The sequence below is a fragment of the Myodes glareolus genome, chromosome 17 (assembly GCF_982192425.1).
Source record: "Myodes glareolus chromosome 17, mMyoGla1.1, whole genome shotgun sequence".
In the NCBI taxonomy this organism is placed as follows: domain Eukaryota; kingdom Metazoa; phylum Chordata; class Mammalia; order Rodentia; family Cricetidae; genus Myodes; species Myodes glareolus.
Window position 1 is genome coordinate 24,074,405 of NC_142042.1, and position 21,932 is coordinate 24,096,336.

At 35.8% G+C, this 21,932-nt stretch overlaps 1 long non-coding RNA gene across 1 annotated transcript in view; it reads right to left on the reverse strand.

Annotated features, from left to right (window-relative positions):
* Positions 1-21,932, reverse strand: part of LOC125414798 (uncharacterized) — a 60,952-nt gene that overhangs the window by 19,641 nt on the left and 19,379 nt on the right. The gene's annotated exons all lie outside the window — the stretch shown is intronic.

Here is a 21,932-nt window from a genome sequence, read left to right on the forward strand (position 1 = left end):
TAGGAAAATCCTTCAGCCAGTAGCCTTTTAGTTACCTGCCCACTTGGGCATGGCGTCTTATACTATAAATGCCGTTGTAAAGCACACACTCCCTCTCTATTCCAGCTGCTGGATTCCCCATTAAAACAGAGAACTGTGATCTATGAGTCTACACCTCAATAAAAAACCCTTTATTATATTCAATTCTGAGCTAGTATGGAATATCTTTTTAACATCACTCTTCATCTGATACCCAACATGGGGCTTGAACCCACAACCTTGGGATTAAGCATCTCATACTCTACTGACTGAGCTAGCTGAACCCCACAACAATGATTCCACCTAGTTAATCTGATGTCATAATGCTGGTAGTGCAACTATAAGACCCGTATTAGGTACCAGCTGCTCAAGATGGTTCCAACTTGGTTAGTTGAAATGGTGCACCTTTTTACAACATTATGGCCAGAACTCCAAATAGGAACCCCAGAAAAACTCTACCTAATACCCAGAGACTATTTGCAATTATACCAGATAGTAATCTTGAAGCTTAACCATCATTTTACTTTTACAGGATCACATAAAAAGAACATCACCCCCATGGCAGCTGGAAGTAATTCAAGAAGATGATGTCCCTTCTCCAAACAAAGTTTGTCCTTAGTGTTAGGGACATCAATTATGGGTTGATTATAATTGGTATAGGGTTGGGGGTTGGAGGAAAATTATGAAGGCTCAGGAATCTCTTTGAAAAAAAAAGGAAATTGGATGGGATAAGAGTAGTGTGAGCTTACTCACACTAACACTAATATTGAATAATAGAGTGAAAACTGTGAGCTATTATTTATAGGAAATTTGCATTGGTATATTCTTCTATATTGACACAAACTTAAATTATATTGAATATGTTCCTTATTTTTGTCTACAATATTGGTATACTTAGGCTAAGTTATTTTTGTCATATTGTATGCATGCATGCTTCTACCTCTGCTTAAGACATTTTGTATATTGGTACATTTTGACGTCATTGTTGGTATTTGTTTCACAGTTGTTTAAGATTGTCTAATATTCCAATATGAAGTCTTAGTCTTTAAGTTATATAGGTATTAAGAATTATAGGTCAATAGTCATCCATGTTTGTCATATTTATAGTTATACTAATCAGGTTATTTAGATATAGAGAGTTGCATTCTGCATAGATAGGTAATCTTCAACCACTTCAAAGAGCTATAGAATATTGCATTTAAATAATTTAGGGTTCTGTTGATGTGAGACAAGATTGTTCCTGGCAGCACTGATCTATTCCTAAGAGACTGTTGAACACCAAAGACACTCCACTTGGAGCTTGTTTTCTTCTTGGCAAAACTTGCCTTGAGGCAAGGAATTACAAATGCATCGACCACTGAAAAAATGCTTGATATCCAGACAGGCAAGCAGGATACAAGAAAAAAGACTGTCAAATTCTGCCAAGACAGGGTAAAATAGTTTTGAAAATGTTTCTACTTGAAAATTTTGAAAAAGGTCTGTCAGTTACTCTAGGCTTTAACCTAAGTTGGTTGAGCCAATGTTGCAAATGAGTCTTTGGGTGATTGCCCAAGTAGCCAGTTGTCTCTGTCATTTGTTGCACATTTTGGAAGTTGCTTGATTGCCCTTTCTTCTTACTCAAGTAATATTATTTCCCTTCTCTGGTCTTCAGTGGGGTTGAAGACTAGATAGTAATCGCTACTTTCCTCTCATGACTTGACCAAGTTATTTATAATACAAGACTTAGACTCCTTAGGATAAGATAATTTTTGAAACATTTATCACATTTCTTGCTTGATATTGTTTATGCTGGTTGTAATTCCAATTTTTATACTTGATATTTATTCTTATTGTATATAATTTTGTATTAGGCTGCGAACTCTCTTATTTAAACAAAAGGAGGAGGTGCTGTAGGAAAATCCTTCAGTCAGTAGCTTTTTAGTTACCCACTAAAAGTTAGTGTTACTTGGGCATGGCCTCTTATACTATAAATACCTTTGTAAAGCATGCACTCCCTCTCTTTCTGGCTGCTGGATTTCCCATTCGAGCAGAGGACTGTGATTTGTCAGTCTACCCTTAAATAAATAACCCTTTATTATATTCAATTCTGAGCTAGTGTGAGACTTCTTTTAGCATCCCTCTTCACTGTGCTACTCTTCTGGACTTTAGAAATTTTTCTCCAATGATCTGTCTCACCAACACTAAGCTGAAATTACATCTAGGAAACTTCCTATAGTTTTATTTTCTATTTGATATTGGTAAGCAGTGGTCCTCATTTCTATGCCTCAGGGTAAGTCACACCTATGTGATCATCTTAATTGCAACATACACTAACCTTTCATACACATGCTTTATCAGTTACTGAGAGATACATATAAAATCCCAAGTCCTGTTTGCATATTTACATATTTTTCCTTTCAGTTTTATCACAGTGGTTTTAAATATTTTTGCTAATAAATGCTTTCAAACATATGGTTAAATGCAAATTTTAGAAATTTCATTTATAAAATCTGTCCTCACATATTTCATCTGAATGTCTATTTTTCACATATTAATTAAAAAAATTAATTTTTGTTTATACATGACATGCAAATGTGCATCATGCAAATGTGCTTCTACTTATTTTGCTTACCTTTTAATATTTATCTTAATTCCATATAAATATTGTAAACTTGACAATCTTTGTTCATAGCCTCCTTTGATCATTTATTCCACTATTTGAGAAATAATGAGCTTGGAAATTTTTACTTATATAAATATTATTTTATAGATAATATTTTAGTCTCTGTTGATAAACCTTAGTGATACCCAACATTTTCTTTATTTATTATTTATATTTTTGGTAGATGTACAATTTGGTGAGATTGGTACCCTTTACTTCACATTCTTTGTGTGTGTGTGTGTACCTTTGAAAAAGTAGTGGCTTTTCAGTCTTTGCAGCCTGGCTTTATTTAGGAAAGCTCTTTGCCCATCACCCCATCTAGTTCTGTACTGCCAATCAAGCATGGTACAAAGATTGGCTTATTTCTGGGGTCTTAATCAGATTGGCATTTTGCCTGAGTAGGTAGGTGGGTCAATTTGTAATCTGTTGCTATGGGTCTGAGTTCCAAGCTCAGAACCACTGTAGTGCACCTGTTGATTGCAACCTCAATGGGCCTGAATGTGTGTGATGATGACAGTCCTGGAATCAGCAGCTTCGAGGCCAGTCTGGAGTCTAATTCTATAGAGTCTTAGAGGAAACATAATTTAAGAACATAAAGAATCCTTAGGAAGGAGCATTTGATCCCTTAGCATTTGATAACTGCGAAGGGAAAAAGCCCTTGAGAGAATGTCAATGCTCAGTAGGCAGTCTACAGCCATGCACACACAGGCAACACTATATGGATGCAGTGGCTTCAAAACTTAAAATGAGCACATGAAGTTGACAAAGAAAGTAGTCTGAAAAGAAAAAGTTAGAGGGAGTAGAAAAAGTTGAAAAGGTGTAGATTTATAAGACACAGTATATGCAAGTATAAAATTTTTAAATATTAAAAAATTTAAAAACACAGTAATCCATTACCTAAAGAACATGCAGTGTGTCCATATGTTTTGAAGGTGTTTTTATATAAATGGTGGTCATAAGGGAAAATATCCAAGGACAGAAAGAGTGAAAGAATGTAAACTTACTTCTGAAATTAAATAAAAATCTTATAATAGGAGGATCACATATGCATAATGTTTTGTGTTAAATGGAAATGCACTGGAGATGGATTGTGAAACTTGAGCCTTTAATTACATTTTAGACATCCATATTTTGGGAAGGGAAACAATAACAAACACAATTTTGAGTCAGGTTCAGAAATGAGGAAGGTTACTGAATGAATAACAAAAATTTTATTACATTACTATTTTTGAGTGCTGGGAGGCAAAATGAGCATGTTAGGCTAGCGTTTGTACCTGAGATGTACCCCTAGCCCATAGGTACATAAATTTTGTTTAAAATGCAATTGTCATATAAAGAAGCAATCTTTTATAATTCAAAAAATCATTTTAGGGTTGATTAAAGAATACTGGATAACTTTAGCAGAACTAGGTTCAAGAAAGCAGATATTCATTTAACACATTTTCTGTAGGCATTGTGGTAAAACAGAATTTATGATTTAATCAGTATATCTGCATAGTTGAAGGCAGAGAATTCTATAAAATCATTTCAGACAAAATATTTAACAACGTGAGTATATACATAGGGATTGGCCAAGACAACAGAAGCCAGCCATGGAATTTCAAACTTGAAATTTATCAAAATAAATTATCTAGGAGTTAAATAGTGGAAGTCACAGACTGATGGTGACTTGCCTGGTTTTAATAGATAGAAGAAGACATCATTGTTAGTCTGAGAGAAAACTGAAGTGAATAAGGTTCCTGTCGGACCTGCTTATAAACCTGAATTCGAGTTGCCCAAGTACTCTTTCATATTTGAATGTAACTATAATGAAATCATTGCAATTATTTAGACAGCAAAACCAATTCCTTCAGCTTGTCTGATGGATTGGAATTGATCTTCAGATACATGAAGATATTTGTCTTTTACCAAACACTGAAAGTAAAAATTTCAATAATTAATATCTAAGTTTAATATCTAGTTTTTGTAATAGCAATATACATGTTATAGTTAATCATAACTGATCACTCATATGATATATAATAGAAAACCTAGACTTTAAAATTTATCAGCAAACATTGGCTAATAAAGTAGGCATGCATGATAAAGCAAGAAGAAAATATTCATTATTGCTAGTCATTTTTTAGAGCTAGTTTTGAGACCACTTGGTCTTTAAAAATCCCCAATCTGGGTCAGACAGTAAGATTAGTTGTAAAGAACATGTGCTGCTCTTATGGAGGACTCAGGTTTAATTCCTAACATTCTCATGGTGGCTCACAACTATCAATGACCCTAGCACCAGAAAGACACACACACAATGCACATACATACCTGTAGGCAAAACATTAAAATAAGAAACTAAAAATCCTTTACTCACAATCATTACCTTTGCGTTTAACGAGACCCAGGGTGGTTGACATTTTACATTATTAGGAGATTTCAAAATGTAGAACACTGGTCACCAATTACTCATATTTTTTTTAACACATCCTGAAAATATAAAGACTTTTCTAAATCAGTTCCAGAATTCTGGGCTGATCGTTCTATTTTGCCTTTACACAGCACCAGTTAAACTTCCTCTGATCATACTCTGCGTTAATCTGACTGATGGCTTCATGAGACTCCAATGCTCAGACAGTAATCTCCATTTCCAATTCAGTGAGACAAATATTTGTAAGGTTTGTGGCGGTCTCTCTGTCATTGCTGGAGTTTTCTGTTTGTTCATTTATGTGTATATCATTAAACATTTAGCAAATTAAACTGCTATGCATAATTGAAGATTTCTAATCTAAGGATGGAATTTGAACTAATAGATTAACATTAAAAGTATAAAACTGCTTAGTCGAAGAATTTGAAATATGAAATTATTATACACATAAACCACAAATCACAAACTATATCAAATTCTACAGACTTATCAAATTGCTCTTATTGTGCAAGTTTGTTCTTTAGTTTGGTTCATATGGTCATCAGCTGTAGGGCTGCATTATAATATAAAGATAATAATCACGCTGGTCCAGGGTGTATATGTCTGCTTGATACAGGGTAGTGGTTTGGTAGGGAAGCATGGTTTTCATTTACATCGCATGCAAAGGGAAAGCACGGGCTTATTGAAAAGGCAGAGCAGAAAAGCAGGGCTTTTTTCACCAACATGCCAAGTGAGAGGCTGCAGTTAGTTCAGGGATGTGAGATAGAGGCAATCTGACAGGTCTGACCCAGAGGTCATCTTTACATACGAAAAACCACGTGCAAAAAGCATGTCTGAAATTGAAAACACATGCTGAGTGCCATGGGCAGATTTGTTTCCATTTTTGCTTGCTTTAAGAAAATTATTGTATTTTGAACACAAATATTATAAAGCCAAATAATACTATGTAGAAAGCTAAAGAGACAGGGTTGGACATTAAGTGTAAAAGAACAAGCATGGAGAAGAAGCTTCCTTATAACAGGCAGTCATGTGAAGCATGAACTTCTTTCTCCATAACATTTCCATAAAAATTTCAAACCACTGGCAGGCATCTCATGTAATTTCCCTACCCTCATTGGGTGAACTATCTAGTTGATTCCTTAGAACTGAAAATATTTCCTAATTCCAATCACTCAAAAAATTGAGAGAAAAATCTGCCAATAGATTTACTGTGTATCCTTTGCTGCAGCAGCTATAGGCAGCCGTCATTAGCTGCCAAGGGTGATATATGAATTTTAGGAATCAATATACCATCTCTGCCTCTGCATATATTTAAAAATCCCTAACCTGAATACCAAACAGAAGTGAGCAGAAAGGAGATGCTGCTGCCTAGGTGAAGAAGTTGGGGAGGAGTAGTGATGGGAATTTACACAGGATGCTGAGCAACTATTGACTCTGGTACTCAGCAAACATGGCCCTGGCCATGGTGCACACATCAATATATTGCTGCAACACCAACAGGAAAACACAACACAGTCTGCCTGCCTTGTGTTGGATGCTGTCTCCATTCACTTTGACACATCAGCTTCTGCATTTTGATGTTTCATCTATAGAAACAAATAAACAACAACATTGCTTGCAGAATAAAAAGGAAAAGGTCATTTTTGAATCTCTACTCTAAAACACGTTAACCAGCACAAATATGCAAGCAGGATAGACAGAGATCAAAGATTCTCTAGCTATAGCATTTTTGCGTGCTATCGTGGCAATAGATTGCAGCTAGACTAAGTTTGGGTTCATATAAGCTACTGACCTCGAGAGATATTGGTTGATATCTTCTTCTTTGAGAAATGGGATGCTGTTTATGAGTTAGTGACTATGCTGCTTAATGTGCAGAAAATCCTGGTCTGACTGCACCCAATCACAGTTAAGCTCGAGTCATAAATGCAGCACACGGTAAATGGCATTTATTTGTTCACCTTATTTAAATTTGCAAACAAGAAAGAATTCCAATATCTCTCAAAACCCACAGATAACATGATTTCCAATCTCTGAGACATTATTCACTGGTTCTAGGACAGTCCTTGTTGCTGGGATACTTGTTTTGGAGCATACGCAGTGGATGGGGATAAAAAGTATGTTTTTTAGTAAACTTCATCTTAGAACATACTTAGTTACAGATATATCGTGAAGAAAACACAGAGGGTTTTCATAATTTCGCCCTTGGTATTTTCAGTTACGAATGCTATGGTGCATATACCTGCCACACCTAATGCATCAATATGAATAAATTATTTCTAACTGAAGCTCAGATTTTCTCAGTGTTCTTGTTTTACCTCTGTACTCTCTGTTCCACAATCCCATCTGAGATACCAAGTCACGCCTCTTTAGGTTTCTACTGCTTCGACTTGTGTTTAGAAGACCTTAACAGCTATTTTGTTTACTGACCCTCAGATTAGATTTTATCCAGCATTTTCCTCATGATAAGAGGGCAGAGATGGGTATTGTCAGGATGAGAACAGCAAAAGTTTATTAATTTCACATGATATCAAGGGTGCATACCACCTATGCAATTTATCAGTATTCGTGCTTGCTTGGTAAGAGGGCTGAGACAGATTTGTCAAATTTCTTCAGTATGAAACCAATAACACCCAGCATATAATACTTAAAGAAAAAATCTGATTGACAACTTCATCAAATTAAAACCTTTCCACTGTGAAACACTGCGAAGTACTAAAAGAAAATAGAATTAAAATGGGGGCAGTATGTGGGTACTTACAAATCATGACCCCACAAAAGAATAGCTAAATAACCTGCAAATCTAGAAAGGAAAAGAATAAATATGAGATTAGTGACAAGTAAAGACATCAACAGGCAGGTCAATAAGAGGAATATCCAGTAGGCCATAAAAAGTTCCTAAATATCTTAGCCATCATGTATTGCAAATTTCTATTGCAAAGGCAATTATCACTCACGATTAGACAAATAAAATGAAGTGATGCTACTAATTGTTGTGAAAATATGAAGTAGGGCCGCTTGTGCAATTTTTGGTGAAAATGTTAAGATATTACAGTAACTACATAAAATTCATTTTGCAGGTTCTATAAACTGCTAAGCCAACTGCTACCACAAATCTATCACTGATTCACCTGTGATATCATGGAGGATTTAATATCATGGAGAATTCACCTGTGATATCACGGATGATTTAATAACATGGAGGATTTAAAGTTTGTCCTCATTTTAAGATCGTGCATAGATGTTTAATAGACACTTAATTTAATTTATTTAACTTAAATCAGAAACAAAACAGTGCTTAATCATGGGACCTGTGTAAATAGGTGGTGATATTTTTAATAACTGCTGGACTCCTCCCTTGTCTTCTATAGGCATGTCTGCACAGGAGGAGAACCTGACCTCTGACCTGTGACCTAGATGTTGATACACAGAGTTGGATGGGGGTCTCTACAGCCTTTCCCTCCACAAATTCAACACTGTGTCTGTCGTGCCAGCACCCAACTGTAGTTCTTCTGAGCAAGGGACGTCGGGATTAACACACAACTTCAGGTTCTGCAGACAACACTTTATTCCACTTTCTCACACAGTATATATAGCCCTCAGCAGGGAAGGCTGAGCCAGCAAAAACAAGAAGCTCATCACCGTAGGGGTAAACATCTTTAGAAACATTGCTAAAAACAACAGATTGTTTTATTCTTATTTTTGTTCTTGTTTTCAGAACAACCAACCGCAAGAGTGCAAAACAGATCAAGTGGGGGTGCGAAAGCCTGTCCTTTAGGGACCCAACATGTGTCTATCAGAAATGGAACACAACAGAGTCAACATTGAAGGCAGGCAAAATTCCTTTCAGATGACATAGCATGTAAATGAACCTGACTATTCCTGGGCCAGGAAGCACTAGTGATGTTTTTTAGAATATGCTCTGGGAAGGAGGCAGTCGCTGGACAAAGAAACCAGAGAGTTCTTTGTTCGCTCTGATACTCACAGGTGCTGATGTGGTCGGTGTTGTACTAAGCATACGTAATTGGGAACCTCAGGGGTGACTGCTTCCAATGTCACAAATGCACTTGAGATCAACTTCATCCCCGGTCTCAGAAATCAGGCCCTCTGAGTCCTTAGTCTCTTAGATCTTTGTTCTTTGTTGCCCTCCTTATCACAGCATCACCTTACATTGCAGTACACTCAATTTGATTGATTCTTAAACTATATACCAAATCAGTGCAGTAAATGTTTGTGGGTTCTCAGAGTTAGTATGTGCAAGGAACATCCATGCAAAAGAGCTGAAGCTGGCATGCAAAGGAGCACTAATTTTACTGGAGCACTGTTCACAAGAGCTAAGATATGGAATCACACTTGTCACGCATCAAGAGATATGTACACAGAAAGATATATGTATATATATGCATATATAAATATACGCTTATATACAGATACAACAGAATATTATTTAACCAGTGAGAAGAATAAAATACTGCCATTTTCTGCCAAACAAACAGAACTGGAGGAATCATGCTATGAAAAATAAGTCAAAGAAAAAGAAGTGCTGCATGTTGCCAATCATATGTAGAAACAAGTCAAAAACGAATGAAGAAAAGGAAAGTAAACCCAAAGTAGAATAATAATTATGTAGGCAGGGACAGGGTGCAAGGAAGAGGTGAGAGCAAAAATGCAAGAAGGCTGGAGAGACGTGACTAATGTTCACTGTATACATGTATGAATGAGCCAAGTAATATAGACAACTTTTATGTCAATAAAATGAACGTTAAAATACCTCAAATCTATACAATGTTTTATCAGTTCTACTCCAGTAAGCTAAGAAATGAGGCTCTTGAGCTGACTTTGAGTTTTCCTTGGCAATGAAGTCTACAGAGGTGCTTTAGTTACAGCCTAGACATCTTGTTTCCAGTTATCAAGGGTGGTATTTTCTTACACATCGTCTTGCATGGATAGCCCACTTTATCTTGATTTTCTTGGCAGTGGACAATGAACAATTAAAGATGATCCCCCTTGTTTATATTGTGAGGCTAAAACTGAAAGACTGAGATGTTTATTGAATCTCTGGAAATTATTCTTTGCTACTGAGTACAGTTGAAGAGCATTGGAAAAATGTATGTGCCCAATGATTTCATTGTTAATCTGTTGGTGATGATGGTTTCCTCAGTTGTCAGATATGGTAATTAAAAAGAGGTGGACGTGGTCTTTTTCCTCAGCAGCTTACCAGAGAGAGAAGGCAGGCCACCATATAACTATCAGGAAACCACCATCACATTACTTTTGGAGACTGACTTTATTCAAAGTTTTGTTTGATTTTTCTTTGCAAGTGATATTTTTATATTCTTGGACAATTTGGGCAGAACAAGAAATTTTAAATTCTTCAAAATTTTAAAGTGAAATAAATGTTTTTTCTCTTTATTTATTTATAGTTAGAACAGAATATCATTTTGCTTCAAACTAACATTAACCTGTACTGTCTGTTCACTAAACTACCTTCTACATTCCAATAGATTTAAACAGTGTACAGAGTACAGAATCCAAAGTGAATGTGTCCTGCTACAGGTTGAAGGAATTAATTGTGATTTAGTGGATAGCCACTTTATATTTCAGTGAATTCATTCTTATTCAGATAAGTTAAAATCATTCTGTTTTTAATTAATTTATATTCTAGTCTCCCTAATGCATGGATAATAGTAACAAATAACACTCTTCAAACACAAATTTTCACATAATAATACATTCAGCATCTCTTGTTACAGGTCTTACAGATCCTGTATGTATTTTTTCATCATCATACTCTTGACGATGCAAAGGTTTCCTGATAAATATTATTAAAATATTTTATCTAGGAATCATCTAAATTGATTCTGAATCCAAAGATATGAATAGATTTGGGAAAGATTAAAAACCTCTTTTAATGACTATATTGAGAATCATAAAACTTAATATGTGTGTATAGTAATTGAATAATCATTTATATATTTATTGAAATCAGTATTCATAGCATATTATAGTGTTGATTTTTGATTCAGGCCAGTCTAGGTTCAATTTCAGCTCTATCATTAAGTGTGTGTGCATATGTATATTCACTACTAAAATCATATACATATATGCACTCAAATATGTATGTGTAATATCACTGCTAAAATGTATGCACTAAAATAGCAAAATCAATTCTAGTAAGAGACTAAGTCCCTGAACTTATAAGGATTTGAAATGAATAATAAATAAATAAATCTACCAACTAAATGCAAATCTACATTTTCTAAATAAAGCTTCATGGCCTTAAGCAGTGTGCAAGGCATCATGATACACATGCCTGATTAATGCCAGTAATATAATCTGCCACAGCTTGAAACCAGCCATTGCCTCAGGATTCCTGTCCATGCATCTCTTGCTGCAATGGCTCACTTTTAAATTCTCAGGGGTGAATTTACACGGGTCTCTTCTGATGATTTTTTTTCCTATGTCAGATATGACCAATGTTTCCTTAAAAATACTTCTAGAAGTTCTGAGTGAATATGATAATCTCCATAGCTTCAAATAAAATCTATACACAGAATTGCAAATATCCCTCAATATTCCCTTCTTCCACAAAAATCCTATTTAGTTCGCCCAATTGTTTTGATCTTAGCTACATTTCTTAGTGTCTCAAATGCTGTGTTTAGCTCACCACCCTTTGTTCTCCTCTTTGTCAGCAAACTAAAGTCCGGTTTCTACTTCTCCAGATCCCATTTGTCATTGAACAGTACAGGACTTGGCTACAAATAGGACAACTCAAGCCCACAGTAACTGATTGATGAATTCATTCATTTATTGATGATATATTGGCATCAGGCATTATAGCTTTGACCTAACAGCCTGATCACCTTGGTTCTGACACAGTCCTATCACTGACTGTGGCAGTAGATAATCTTTGTCTCATGCTAACAACACCCGATTTCATTTCACCTAATAGAAAGTTTCCACATTATAACTTTTGGAAATCAAGATGAAGCTAACAGTGATGCTCATTCAATCCTGACACCCACCTGTCAGTGATTGACATCTGGACGTATCTGATACTGTTCAAACACGTGGAAACAACCATGTACGGAAAGAGTCTGTTTACTCAAATGTGGCTTCCCTTCGCCATTTACATTACATCACCACAATCCAGCAAAATGATTTAACTTAAATTGTAATTCCTAATTCTTATTTTTAATTTTCTCAAAATAACTACACGGTAATTCTACACTGAAATGAGACATGCCTGTGCACATAAAGTAGTGTGACAAACAGGAGCCAGACAAGGTCACTACAGGACAGACAAATGGAAAGGAATCCCGTGATTGTCAGGGATTAGATGGGTTGTTGTGGCTGAGATAAGCACTGTGAAGAGCAATCACGGTCATTGTATCAATTTGTTCAACTTCCTGCTGACTTTTCTGAAGTATTCAAATGTCATGGAAGCATGGCTTCAAACCGCGAACACATTCGTAGCAAGATACAGAACCCCTTACAGTGTAGATGTATCTTTGAGATTTGTATATAAAAATTTAATAAATGAATTTAATATAGTTTTGGCCAGAACTCAAGGCAGCAAAATAACCATTGTCTCCATTTTGCCTATAACAGTGTTACAACTAATTAAAAAGATTAAACAGGGCTTTGAAATGGGTAGTCATCACAAAGATGAAAATTAATAAAAGTCCTGAGATTAAATTGTTATTGGAAGTGAATAGTTATAAATGCTAGGAGATAAACACATTCAGAGGATTGTTTTTTACATGGTCAATTGAGAAGTATTTAATTAAAAAAAGAACCACAGGTTAAAAAAACGATAATAATTGTGTTGTATGCTATGCTTATATAATCATTTCCTTTTTAATCTTAATAGCTGGTACAAATTGATGAAGTATTATATAATTAACTGATCTTAACAGCACTGAAATATGGTTACCTATCTCAAAAGCTATCCTGAAGAATAATATATCATAAAGATTAAGCCCATGGAAACACCCACTGGGTATTAGCTAGATGTGAGCTAGTACATGGGAAAAGGAGAATAGTCTTTTCTGTCTGGAAACGTGGAGGCTCATCATAAACGCCGGCATATGGGGAAGGTCGTTTTTCTTAACCTACCTGACATTTGTATGTGTCTGATATTCAGAGGGTGCCATGTCTATAACTGTGAAGCAGCAATGGGAAGAAGGTGAAAGAGAACTAGAGCCCAGCTCTAATGCCAACCCATCCAGTCCCCCAGGGAGTTTTCAAGTGTGAATGCCCCTACAGAATTACTTCCAATTGAAGCCAATGGGCCAGGCCTTTGTGCTCCTACATCAAACAGTTACTGGATGTGTGATTCCCTGGGGAAGAGGGCAAGGCAGTTTCCTGCAGCTGAAAGCAATTCTCAGACAGGGACTCAGTTGCAAGTTGCCAAGAGTAAACATTCCTGAAGCTAGGAGAATGAATATCTTGGCCTTGAAATGTATCAGCAGCACAGCACACCAAAGCGTCTATTGTGCTTGGAAGAAGAGAGGAATATAATGAGATGCAATGTATTTTATATTGGTAAATTTTCATGTGCTATTTCGGCTAACAGAGAAGCTGGTTCTGGAAGTGGGGTTGCCTCCACCATTTCAGACCCAAGCATATTCTTCAGTGTCCTCAAAACTCCCTGTCCTAGGCAGGCTTCTCTCATAAATCTGTAGCAAAAAATAAAAATAAAATAATAAAGGAAAGCAGCAAGCAGATAAGAGTTTAAAACATTGTGTCCATGAGAACAGCTAGAAGGTAAATCATTTCCAAGAGGAGTTGCTATTCGTTAATCCCATGGTATAAAAGATGCCTTCGTGGGGAGGGAAACTTATGACCCGAGAGTGCTCTGCTCAGTCTCTTCCCAGGCATTGCAGGGGTGAACATAACACCCTACTTGATGATGCATCTCTCTTCTGCTACGACCTGTCTTTTTTCTTGGGAGCTTCATTGAAGGAGACACTCTGCTCCATCAGGAACTCTGGCGGTGGGGCTCTTGCTGGCATCTTCAATGGGATTTCCGCTGCTATTTCTATTGACTGCTGTGAATGCTTACTTTCATGGTGTTTCGTTATTTATCTGACACTTTTCTCTACCTGGTCCTCACCACTTATGCTTTCAGTTCTGTTTTCTTACTTAGTAAGCTCACTCACTTAAAACTAAAAGGACAGTTATCATAGAGCATTCTCAATACCATATAGGAACGGAAGGCCCACTAACAGAGGTGCGAGCAAAGCACCGAAGAAAACAGTGGAGAAAACCCGAAGGAACAGAGATGTTAGACTACAAAATGTAAATTGCACAAATGAATAAATACTAAGGAATCTATCAAATTTGCTATAGCAACATCCACACACACACCAACTAAAAAATTGCTAAGGGTACAGAGGACATCTTGGTTCCCTTTGCTACTAAACACTACACTAAAAGTTATCTTGGCTGAGGCTGGGTGTTTACTGGCTTCAGTAGTTAAGCACTAACCCAGAATGCACACAGTCTTGGTTTACCCCCAGAAATGATAAAATAGAAAAGGGAAAGGAAACAGTAAAATGGGAAGAAAGGAAAGGAGGGAGGGACGAAGGAAGGAAAAGAGAGAGGGAGGGAAGAGAAAGAGGGATCGATTCCATCAGCCAAGTCATTTCTATCATTTCTGCTTATTGGTGCTTAGTTAATTAGGCATTTCTGCTCCCAACCAGAGTGGAGTGCCAGTGTGCAGGTCAGAGTTGGTGAAGAAGCAAAGCACGTGGTGTGTGGAAAGGAGTGGAGCAGAAGCCCATCATGGTAGCACCCTTGGAGGGTTTCAGTGGTCACGGACAAGTGTTAAACCCAGGCTTACCCAGCAGTTCCCAGTTGCTAGCAGTTTGCACTCTCTGCCTACCGATCTCTCATCTGCCTTCTTTCCCTTCTCTATTGGAAGCCTAGCCTATGCACAGCATCCTGATGCCCTTCCTGTACGCTTAGTTCTGTGCCACAGAGGCTAACGGTTGCTCATAGGCCACACTTTCAACAGGCCCTCCAGAAGCTGAAGCAAGAGTCCCCACCATGTTCCAGGTATACCATGTGAGTGAGATGGCAGTCTTAACTGGTACTCCATCATTGTTAAACAACCTTATTTTTCCAGTGTTTCTGTGTGAATGTGAATTCTTACACTTTTTTTTTTCTTAATAGTTTTCACATAAGACTTGTAGAAAGTCTATTTTTCCTGACCTCAGACACAAAACTGTATGTCATACTCAGGAGAACAGTGCAAAGCACAATACAAGAACAAACAATGACATGCATCTGTATGTATGTCTTTTATACTGTATCCATCCTATCCATGCAACCTTTAGCAAAACTAGAGGTTTCTTGTCACTGACGTGGTGGCCCCACCAACTCTAATTCTTTCTCTAGACTGTTCTGTCCTTCCCTGCCCTCCCACCCCACTCCTCTTAACCCATCCTGTTCCAGTACTCATTTTGACCCTTGAAGAAGCCACATTCTATCTCCTTGGACAGTCCCTATAGGCTCTCTCACCTGACTTCTGTGGATATTCCAAATGAAGCACACATATGCAAAGATTCAAAGCTAATATCCACAAGCAGAAGAATAGAAACTGGTGTGGTCATTATAAAAATTAGTTTGGAGGTTTCTCACAAAGCTAGAACTAGGTCTCACATATTATACCTGGGCTTATTCCCAAAGGGCTGTATATCCTACTATAGAGATACCTCTGTGTTTACTACAGCTGTGTTTATCATAGCCTGGAAATGAAAACAGCCTAGATACCCATCAACGGATAGTGAATAGTGAAAATGTGCTACATATACATCAGTCTTCACTTACAAAGAAAAACGAATTGTGAAATACTAAGTGAATGAAGTTGGAAATAATAACTCTAAGTGAGCTAACCCAGACCAAAATATATTTAAATTTTAGATACATGTGTTTAAATTAGAGTTCCCATGGAAGTTGGAAATTTCACAATGTCAAGTGACTTTTAGCACTGATCAATCATTTCCATATAATTTTTGTATAGGCAAAGTCTATTCAAATTTTGTTCATTTTAAATTATGTTATATTAGTTTTTGTTCTTATTTTGAAAGTTCTATATATTCTGAAATAATCCTTTGTATATATATATATTTCATATGTACAATATATATACACATATGACATATGTATGTATAATAGCTCTATTATACTCCATATACTTTGTATATACCAAAATTTTTTAAACTTTTGCTTCTTTTATCTTTATTAACTTTTTAACTTTTGCTTTTTTTAACTTTTACTTCTTTTATGAAGTAAGTTATGAAGTAATCTTTTATGAAGTAAGAATCTTTGCCTCTCTCAAAAGATTATTGAAGTTTGATTATTTAGCATTTACTTTTAGGCCTATGATTCAACTCATTTATTTTTAAAATGAACGTGAAGTTAAAATTATTTATTTTATAGGGTATAATGGATCTAACATCATTTAACAAACCTCCCTCTTTTCCTACTTAACTGTTGTATAGTCAACAACAGATGAATAGTTTTCTCCGTCTCTACACCCATATTACATTTCATATATATCAATGCTCTAATGGCACTAATTACATTCAATTTTATTAAGTTCTTATATAGGGAAGTGTAAATCCTCAATGTTACATTTTTGGCCACTGTCTTAGATACTTTTTAACATCTGGCTATACAGAAAACTTCCAGTTGATTGATTTTCCCTTTGCCTATGAATCATACTTCTACCTCTGTATGGCACACAATTGTGAAAGCCTTATTTGTAAAGCATATGAACACTCTAAAACATAGATTTTCTTCTTGTAATGGTGGTGATTGCTAACCAGCTTTACAGAATGGATTCTATACTGTTTATATTCTTCATTATGTAAGGATATCTAACTCTCTGCTCAGTTAAGTCATTGGTTTTTCCAGATGATCTCTGTCTTACCCTTCATTTCCTACTTGCAGAGAGCCTCTGAACATGAACAAGCTTGGATATTTCCTTGACAAGCATGGAGAGACCTTTACATCTTTGTGTGCTTTTGGATTCCCAGGAATATAACAGATCTATTGCAAAGCTATTGTTGGCTCCATTTTGAGTTTTCTACTGAACCATTTGGTCAGCCTCAACTGTTGTCCACTTAATCAAATACCTGATGTGTTAAAACACTTATTTATAAATTGCACTTATTTCTAACAAATTTCCCTAGGGCAGGAACTTTTTTCAACTAAAATGGATAAAATACAGTTTTGTAAATGAGGTCTTACTCATTTTCTGTTAAGATTCACTAGCTAAGACACGTTGAGACTTAGGTTTCTGAAGGAATACTTGTGCTCTTCTACTTTTGGCAGTGGGCTCCAGGCTGGGTTCAGAGTGCCAGCTGTTTCTTTTCAGTGTTATCAATAAGTTATGGAGATGTGACACCAAGTAGTTGAGAGCCTTTGATCGATTTTCAGAATCCAAAAAATAACACCTTTGACCATTTTGTTGCTTTTGTAGAATTCTGTTTGGAAGGATTATTTTTCAACAATTTTTACTGATATCATTTTCAGTAAGATTTTAAAGCGTTTGGGAAAGTGACCTTAAATAAATTTTGTTGGAGTTATTTCTATGAATTTTACATTTTGCTGAAAATTTAAATAGTATTGTACTTACTGTTCCATTTGGTTATTGTAATTATAAACAACTAATCATTTTTAATATGCTAGACATTCATCTAGCTATTGTGACAAACTGAACTAGATACAGTGATTCAAGAGTATTACCAAGAAGTCTAGAGTTTCATCTTCGTAGAGTGGTCAGGAGGTCATTAATCACTCAGACTGGAGAAGACCTGGGCTTCCCTGAGAAGTAACCAGAACACCCTTCTTTGTTCCTGTTGAGCAAGTGTCTAACTCCAAGAACATTTGCAAAGTCTACATTTCTTCAATATTTTGAGTTACTTTAGTGTAAATTAAAACTGTACTTTGGTTTTCTGGCCACCCAGACCGAATAATCACAAAGAAACTATATTAATTATGAAATCGTTTGACTGATGGCTCAAGTGTTTTTTCTGTCTAGTTCTTAACCCATTTCTATTAGCCTGTGTTTACCCACATGACTTGATACCTTTTATCAGTGCAGCATTCTCATCTTACTTTCTCTGCATCTGGGTGGCAACTGTGTCTGGCTTTTCCTCTTCCCAGAATTCTCTTAGTCTGAATCCCCACCTTGCTCTATTCTGCCCTGCCATAGACCAAAGAAGCTTATTTATTAACCAATGATAATAAAATATATTCACAGCATACAGAGGGGCATTCCCCATGACTTTACTTTTTATATTCAATCAACTGGATAAATAAAATTACCATTTCATGGATGCAGTTGTTTCAGAATCATGTGTGTCCATAGTTATACTTATATGTATAGTTAAGTATATCCTAAACATATATGTTCAGTTCAACTAGAAGAAACACTTCAATAACAGAAAACTCAAATTTAGCTATAAATGTTTCAATTTTAATAGACTAGGATCAACATATGACAATGTAGTTTATTTGCGTGTGTGTGTGTGTGTGTGTGTGTGTGTGTGTGTGTTTTCTGTGTGTGTGCATTGACTAGAAAATGTAATGAAGAAATATTCTGACAGAGGATTTTTAAGACTCACATACGTTGATGGAAGGTGCTGGGGTGGAGCCCAGATGCAGCCCCTGATATTAAACAGCATTGATCTCTCTGCTCTCCACTCTGTGTCCTCTACCTTTGCCTCCATGTTCTCTTTTCTTTCTCTGCTACTGTGTTGACTGCTACTTCACTTTCACTTTTTACTTTTTTTCCTATTTTTCTTTTATTGAAAATAGATTTTCTGAACAATGTATTCTGATTACTGTTTCCCCTCCTTCGACTTGTCCAATATCTTCCCCAGATCCCCTCCCATCTGAATTCATATCCTTTCTGTCTCTCATTAGAAAATAAATAGGCATCTATATATCAATAATAGAATATAAAACAAGAAAAGAGTTCTACTTGTTATAGAGTTATTTTTTGGGGAAAATATGCTGTAGAATGAATTTTTAAAAAGAAAATTCCATAATCTGTTAATCAATTTAAATTCATTCCCTGTGAACTTTATGTCTTTCACTTTTTTAAATTTTTTAGTAGTTTTTGGGATCAATTTCTTAGTGCTAACTTGTGATGACTTACTCCCTAATATTGTTGCCCATGAACTATATTTACACATTTTCAATTATCATTCAATTTTTTGCTTATGTTGCCTTTTTATAGACTTTGAAACCTTGTGCATTAGATATTATTGTCCTAATTACAAATTGCTCAGGTTATGAACATAGAGACACCATGATGAGAGGAATAAGCACAATGCTATATGTAAACACCAAGTGGTTTATAGATTGTATTATTTTAGTAAAAATGTCATGTCTACACAGATTACATGATTTGAAGTTGACTCAATTGTTTTAATTGCTTCTAACATATTGTTTGTGTATGATTTAGAATGCTATCGTATATTAGTAAGGTGAACATCTACACCAGGAACAGCTCACTATTTTCAGCTTACATCTTGAAAACAACCTGAAAGTGGTGGAGGTCATTATTTCAGGATAAAACCACAGAGACAATAACAATAAGTATAAAACTTATCCTCATAAAGGACTTTGCAATATACTCACAAAGTTAAGACCTGTTATTTCATATGAGTCTTTGCAGTGGGGGAAATAACATAATTTCTTTTGCAAAAATAATGGTCGGATAAGATACAGACAAAATTATTCTGATAAAAACAAGTAAATCTAAGATAGATTTGGAATACAAAGTCCCATTGTGAAAATTAAGCTTTATTAATTGACTGTACCGAGGTGCACTCATTACCTGGCATACACATAGACATCAGAGAGAAACTTAATACAGCTTGTTCTCTCTTTCCATCATGCCGTCCTGGGTATCAAACTCAGATTGCCAGAACTGGTTAGCAAGAGTCTTTGCCTACTGAGCCATATCACTGGTCCCTGGAGTAGAATTTTCTGACTTCATGGTCATTGCTAATTTTTTAAAAATTATCTGCATGATAAATATTGCCTCTGGGAAGGGTAAAGACTATGGAACTGTATCTAGCCTTTGAGCTCTTAACAGTACACTCTGTTGGTTCAGGCCACAATACATGTCTGATTCTGAAAGCAGAGAACATGAATTTTGGAAGAATAGCAATAGAACATTATCTTTGTATGAATCATCCCCAAGCATCAAGGATTTCAAAAACATATTAGGGACCCTACATGCTGTTAAGTGGTAAATCCTTACCTTTGCACTCTTTCATGAAGATAGGGTGCTTTACTTCTATAAATGTGATCTTATTCTCACCAATCAAAGGAAAAAATTAAAATAAAAACTAGTAGATATGTTTAGATATTCTTTGAGATAGCTCAAAAATATATTCTGAGTCGTAATTGTCGTCTCCATTAATATATACTATGAAATACTATAATACCATATGCGAGTTTGCTGACACAAAAATACCTAGGAAAATAAATAATATAGTGGCCACCAGTACTGATTACAAAACGAATTTGAACTTCAGACAGCGGATGCATAGGAAGAAGAAAGATCAGCGACTGAGCTGAAACTACTGGCCAACACTGAGTTCTGAATAATGCATTTCATTCTTCTATTAAAAATGTAGTATGTGTCAGTCACACGAAATCTGGTTTTCCTAGAGAAAGCCTTCCCCATCCCCACTGTGGCTTACAAGGAAGAGAGCAGTGTATCGGAAGTTAAAACTAGAATCTATAGCATTCTTTTTCTCTCTAAATTCCTGCCAAAAGATTCAATTTGCTGTATAGTTGAGTTTAGAGTATTTAGATCAGGAATGAACACTGTCTGATGTATTGTCGTTTTATATGTTGAAGTATGTTTATGTGTGTGTATCTAGGTGAGTCTATTGATGTGTGAAGGATCAATGAAAAGATGAATACACATGGAAGAACACACCAGAATAAAAATAGTTCATTTTGTAAACAAGCCTGATCCTGTCTCTTTCTTTAACAATAACTAGTGAATCTTAGTAGGATAAATTTAAAATAAAGCATAATCTTATATTATTTCTCATATTGTCAGACATTAAGAAAGGTAAAGTAAAGTAAATGGCTAAAATTCTAGTTTTTATTATTGCTCTCTTTCTCTATTAGAAAGGCACACAAAGAAATTAAAACTAAACTGTGAGAACAGTAGTAGATTTAAATATATTCAATTTATAATTTGCTGTAAGAATCTCCTGCACTAATTATTCCTGCTTGATGCTATTCTATTTTTCTGTCTCTTAACTAAGTTCAGATGTCCTGGCTTGCTTCACTGTGTCTGAGCCTAACTAAGCCCCTATTCTGTACCTCTCTGACCCACTACACAGCCACGTTAGCCACATATTCAGGGGGTAATAGCCTTCACCCTGCCTTCCTTGGCTCTCTTGATTCCTCCACTGACTCCCAGGATTGGAGCTAGCGATCACCTTCCTTTTTCACATTGTCACAGTTAAGAGAGAGATCCTGGCTCTGGAACAAAAAAAATAAATAAATGATTCAATTTTATGAAAAAGAAAAATATGTTAGGTGAAAATACCGAGTTCACTCTTCTGCCCTGGGATGGTTCAAGGGTCATGTATTGGTATTCCTGGATCTCATTGTGAATTATGGTTTTACCATTTTTCTGATAAATCTTTTTTTATGTACCTATATAGAACTTGCTCTACCAAAGGTAACTTCACCTTGCTACATTTCCCATTTCCTATTTAAGAGTGACGAATGATAATGATACCTAAAACAAACAATATTTCTTGCTCCTTCCCCCCATCTTGGACTTTAACGCACAAGATGATTTCAACTTAATAA